General features: G+C 45.2%; 1 pseudogene; it reads right to left on the bottom strand.

Annotated features, from left to right (window-relative positions):
* Window positions 1-5,026: 5,026 nt before the first annotated feature.
* On the bottom strand, window positions 5,027-5,104 carry LOC133350456 (U2 spliceosomal RNA; annotated as a pseudogene).
* Between the last annotated feature and the right edge of the window lie 1,345 nt (window positions 5,105-6,449).

The raw sequence follows: 6,449 nt of genomic DNA, 5'->3' as shown, positions 1-6,449 counted from the left end.
TTTGTTTTTTGTTGCTGCTGTACTCTTGCACCAGGAAATTGACTAAACAGGACCTATCCATGTTGCAAAATCAAAGAAACTCAACTCAACTTCCAAATCGGCCACGTGATAGCATGTGGAACGATGTGAAAAGCACGCTCAACCCCACGCAGAGTGTTGACACCCAGGCCAACGTGGCACCGGTTTGGCTCAGTAGCATTGCCGTGGAAAAGCCAGGCCGAGCCCAATCGCTCGGTGGATGAACCCTGCTGGCTTTCTCCCTGCAGTAGTGGTGGAAACGCAGCATCAGTCTTCCTCGGTGGCATATTGGAGGCTTGTTTACCTTTAGACGTAGACATTGGTTTTCTCTACAACACAATTGGGCTACTGGAACGATTTAAAAAAATCGGGGCAGCAATTAGCCACGGTGCCCATGTCGTGGAGACAAGGTGCCCCACGTGGATGCTCGGGCCCGGACAGAGTATCGTGCGGTACTCCACATGGCTCAATTTCTCCTTTCCAAACGATGGGGAGATGTGCCTCCACCTCCATTCTGCTCTCTACGTTCCCAAGCCCGCACATGTTACGTTTTAATTGATGAGGACTTTACAGGATGACATGAGGTTGGAGATTAACAACTCTCACCTTGCAGGAACAAATAGAGGCTGTCTCCCGAGCTGTCTGACTCGAGTTTTAAGCTTGCTTATTGAGAAGAAAAATACTTTAAAATCATTCGTGCATCATATCCTTGACTTTGCACTTCATTAAACATGTGGGTGTGGCAATGTTGTCAATGCAGAGCCATAACTACAGGCGTGAACAAACTATTTTTTGTGGAAGTTCCACATTCCCATGGCAGGGCCCAGTCTAAATCCAGGGCGACTACTGTTGACTTCTCAAAAAATTGGGCCACAGATGAGATTGAACCCTTAACCTCCGCATTGTGCATTCCAAGGAGGGTGAGATGAAAATGCATTAAAAATAATGTCCAATCTTGTCAAATCTCGGACAGAAAATCAGGTCTAAACCTCGATATAGCACTTGCATGAGTGACTGCCACGTGCAAAAGAGAGGGGCAGTGGGCATTGTGGGCAATAGAGGGAGTACAGCAATATACATTGTTCTTCTTGGTTCTTTCGGTAAAGTCACGTAGAAGGGAAGTAATAAAATAATAAAAATAGCAGCCGTCCTCACCTGAGGACGGCTGCTTGCGTTGTGGCCGAAACGTCGTGAGAATTATTTTATTATGTTTTATTTTTATTATTTTATTACTTCCCTTCTACGTGACTTTACCGAAAGAACCAAGAAGATGAATCCCTGCAGTCACGAAAGCTTTAAATCGAAAAATATCCATTGTTGTAATAGAGGTTTTTGGATTAGATCGCATAAATATAAATGTGGAGTTAAACACGCCCCCACCTGACACAGCCAATTAGTAAGGTTTGCATGTAAACACAATGTGCCAATTCGTTACTACTTTAGCACACCAGTGTGTTAGAGAGTAACCCAACAACATTTACAATTCGAGTACAACGTTTCGCCAGTAATTACAACTAACATCATCAGGCGACAGCCAGAGTTGAAGAGAAATCCACCTGTTTCGGGCTTAATTAGAGGGGTAAATATGATGTCGATCTCACCCAAAAACCTCTATTTTGGATGATATCGGTAGCGAAAGCCTCCGTGTTAAACTGAATATCCATTGTGGTTCTGCACTCTCCCGTGCCATCACCAACGTGCACTGAACAGTGTGGTGAAGCAGAGTCAAATTTCCTTCACAGCTCTGGAAGCACGGGGAGGCACTCATCCAAGAATTGGTGGAGTGATGGGAACGCATATTAAGAATTTGTAAATTGATTCAGAGATTGCTCATTGTTGTTCGTGCCTATGTTACTCTCACTCTGGATGATCCACGTGTTTGACTTCCAAAACAACCCTGAGCTCGGGCTCATTGCAAGTTTAAAATATTCCATTGCAGTCGATCACAATTTTTTTGTTTCTACAGTGTTACTGCGTAATGTTTCCTTGGCCCTATTATTGCATTATGGCTTTCCAAAATTTTAACTCAATTTGGTTGAAGGAAACGATCTTGGTCCTGCTCAGCATCAGGGAATAACTGTGGGCATACACATAATTACATTTTATTGCTTACTTCAAATGTGGAACGTTTTGAATATTGTATTTTTTTTATAAGTGTGTTCCAACGACCAGTCCCCTTCCTCTGATAATATCCCGCCTGATTCAGAAGTGTTCCCTTTTAGATAAACCTCGTGTGCAGGAGCGTGCTGAATTGTTGCATCACGAGACCAACAGTGGAGAGATCACAGCTGATGTGCGTTTATACGTTGAACTTCTTTCGCACCGTACGCAGCCAACCGTCCTAATCGGACGTAATGATGCATTGGTGTGTGTATGATGTAAGGAGGGCGTGGTGACACAGTGGTTAGTGCACTGCGCATTGCCAACCTGGGGTTTATTCCTGGTCATGACGCCAACGCCAGTTTGCAATGCTAAGTTAACTTTGCCTTGGCCTCTTATAGGTAGACTCAGCCTTAAAAAATGTGAACATCACAAGTGGGGAGACGAAGGCAGTCAATGATGCAATGCATGAAGATGGCCACAATACCTACCTCTTGTGCTAACCAACGCTTAATAGCTGCCCAGTAAACATGGAATGTTGGGACAAAGTTGGGCCAGTGGTTCCAACCGCCTGCCTATCATTGCGTGCCTACTGAGTGCTCACTCACAGGAACTGAAGCAACGGTCTGTAACAACCAGCGTGGAACCCGTGTAAACAAAAATACAATGACAGCCCTTTTGCCATTCGACTTCAAGATGAAGGCATCCGAACTTCACCACGAAGGGCTGGTGAACAGTTTACGAACAGTTTATTTAGAATTGCCCTGTGAGCTAAGAAGCTCTTGAATCGGGTTTCATCAACAAAACAAAACAAGGTAGAGCATCTAGGACTACTTCAGATATCATTCAGCCGCGATGTTAGCCGTGGCCAGGAATCAAATGCAGTTCGCCGGGTTCGTGGTGTGAACGCGTGAAAACCACCGAGCTACAGCTACCGGCACCCTCTCGAATGCAAACGGTGAAATGCAATGCACTGTTTGCTTCACGTACGCGTGTGCAATTGGTTTAGGCTGTATATGCATACACAAAAAATCACTGCCTCAGTTCAATCTCTTCATCTTATAAATCAGGTGGCGTGTACGTTTCCATATAACCCATGTCCATTTGAGAAATACGACCCTTTCTCCGTCAGCCTGCTGTGTGGGAGCCTGCCTCTTGGGATCGTTACTTGCAAAGTTGGCAAACATGATTGATTATAAACGCAATTAAACAGGAAGGGTGGCATACATGGAACAGTACTAGAGGGACGTATGCAGTGAACTATGTTAAAGTTTTTAGGGTGCATGCAAATGCATGGTCCATATTAATGTGACACATACACACCGCTCACAGTGTTAGCAATGCCCTTAAAACAAGATGCTATTGAACAGGGCAGTGAGATGCCCTCCTCCTGCAGCGTTGAGATGAACTGTCGAGATCCAGTGCCGTGATTTGACTCAATAATGTATAATCTCTGTTTTCGTGTGCTAAATTTCTCTCTTTCCTAGTTTGTGCAGTTAACCCAAGTGCAACAGCTTTATCGTGTCCATTAATCAAAGAACAACAATAGTTACACACAAGCCGTAGCATTCACAGTGAGCCCTGTACAGAATCGCGTATAATAATCAACGTTTTGCACGTGGCATGTTGATGGCCCTTGAGTGGAGCGCTGGTGCAGAGCCAAAACAACCCCTTGGCCCCGGCCAGCTTGGTGAAAAAAAAAATCAGATGATCGACACGGCTTTGATAGGCCTTCATCACAGCCCTAGGGCAGTGGTGGAAATTCCGTATTCCCATGGCGGGGACACAAGCCAAATAGAAGCATTTCCTGTTCAAAGCAAAGTCGGGGAGTCGACTCTACCCATCATCCTTTCAGAGGTCGATAAAATCGAGTATCGACAGTCTGGTCTACCTATGCCACGAGTGGTCGCTAGTTAAGAAGAGAGCAGCCTCAGTGGTCGTTTTATCAGCGAGACGCTGGCTATAATTCGAGTGTCACAATCTCAAGCAAATAAATAGATTCCTAATTTCCCCTTCACCAACTACAGCTGCCAGGCTTCCTACAAGTTCACAATAACAGCTAAAGAAAAATTACGCTTAAATAAAAAATATGATCAATGGTCAGTGCGTAACGGCCGTTTCAAATAGTCGGCGTGTGCTTATGCGCACTTAGAACGCCTGATATTGAACGTCGCCGAGTAACAAGGGTAAGTCATTTGTGCGCTGCCTGCAAAGCATTTGCAAAGCGATGGCCATTTAGATTTCGTTGATGTGGAGACCTTTTGGGTCTTTTCAGGAGCTAGGGAGTGTCTAATGAAAGTTGCTTTCAGCCATTCTCCCAAACCACTCCGCAGTTCACAGGAAACACCTAATGCGCTGCTAATCCACAACACTGAGATGTGTTGCGCAGCTGTGCAGTGGTAATTTATCAACTCAAACAAAACATGCCTCTGGTGGCTTCCCAGAGCTATGGAAACCACAGCACTTGCCGGTGTCACTTGAGTAGCATTAGTTGGAAGAGCCAAGAATCTGTTAGAGCTCCCTTCTGTTTGGTAATGGAATGTGAACGTATTGATGCAAGACAGTGTTGTGAAAAAATATGGTAAGAATTCAACACGTGCACGGACGCACAAAGATCCCCCGTCTAGCCTGAACAGGCTGTAGGGGCAAGTGATGTTAGCGAGTAGCACATATGAAGGTCCGCACGGCACACGAGGGGGTGGGTGGCCAGCACAACGCCCGGCCGCCTTTGTCTTTCGAGTGGCGATGTTACATACGGCACCAGGGACTCATTTGAGGCTGAGTCGACCTAGGGGAAACCCAGGAGCGGTTCAGATAATTATGACTGGTGTTGACTGAGTGGAAATCAAACTCGGGTCGCTGGGCTCGTAGCACGTAACGCTAACCACTACACTGCCGCTCCCCACAGGTACAGCAATGTGGTAGATATCAGATATTCAACTGATACGAACAAATACTGGACTTGATCTTAGCCAAAAGGCTAATATGTACAAACATAACGATCGCCTCCTTGTACCTTAAAGACCACAGGAGCAAGTCCTTGTTAGCGAGCGTCTATCAAGGCCCACATGGTAATGAAAATGATGGCAGATATTCAACGGGCCAGTTGACACACACACTTAGAGATCACAGGCGCAAGTTATGTTAGTGAGCGCCTATTAAGGATGGTATGGTTTATGAGAGGTGGTGAGGTCAGAAACACACCTGGCCATCTCTGTCTTGACAGTGCTCGTCACAATAAACATGCAACGTTGGGCCAACGTTGACACGTGGCTGGGAACCGTTGGGCCAACGTTGGCCACAACGTTCCATGTTCATGGGGGTGTTTATTAGCCTCACCAGGCACTTTTAAATCTGCGGCCAAGTAGACAGCAGCCTGGAGAAATCCCACACATTGCACGGAGATCACTCCAATTAAATGTTATTATAACAAGCACCTACTCAATCTAGATTTGAAGCTTTCGTGACTGCAGGAATCCACACTCTTTGGTTCTTTCGGTAAAGTCACGTAGGTTAAAAAAAGAAAACAAATAAATTAAATCACGACGTTTTGGAAGCAACACAAGCAACCGTCATCATGTGTTGACTGCTCCAGCAAAATTACTGAAGCGTCTGAAGAGATAATTGTTTTTTTACCCTTCTATCTGGCAACAAAACTGACACCTTTTTTACAAGGAGTCATGTTTGCATAGACCACAACACCTGCAGTCATAATGGAAACAAAAACATAACTCTGATAATGTATGCACTGTCCTTGAAGTTGATTGGTCCACACCAGAGACAGCTTTCCTTAGAGCCTAGTCTCACATGGGTGTCAGTTTTGTTGCCAGATAGAAGGGTAATAAACCAATTATCATATTTTTTACTGGAAAATGAGGTTCCAATGGCGTCTGAAGAGAGTTAATGCGAGACAACGTGTTTATAAGCATCTCACACACGCTAAATCTGCATCTCTGTTTGATCGACCAAGCCCGCCCAGATTTCACGCCCACTCCACCACGCGCAGCTGCGACTCTTGTGGATATCAACACGTTTTTTTTTACGTTCACATAACAGCAAAGGGCACGCTTTGGAAATTTCCCACAAATTACAGGGGCAGAAGCTGGAATCGGACAATTGATTCCGAAGCAAGGTGAGATGTTACGCCACAATTAGCACGAGTTTACCAGCTACCTACAAGTACAGCATCGGATTAATCCAGCCTTCCACGGTTAACTTTGCTTATTTTACTCTGTGTGTGTGTGTGCCACGAACATGCAGATAAATGCCCCCAAATTCTGTGGTCACTCTCCTCAGCTGCATCTGTTTGACAAAATGTTTAAGGCAAGGTT

This window comes from Lethenteron reissneri, chromosome 33 (genome assembly GCF_015708825.2).
Source record: "Lethenteron reissneri isolate LAM-NWPU_2019-01 chromosome 33, ASM1570882v1, whole genome shotgun sequence".
Lineage (NCBI taxonomy): Eukaryota > Metazoa > Chordata > Hyperoartia > Petromyzontiformes > Petromyzontidae > Lethenteron > Lethenteron reissneri.
Note: the sequence above shows the minus strand (reverse complement) of the source record. Positions and strands in the feature narration are given on the sequence as shown.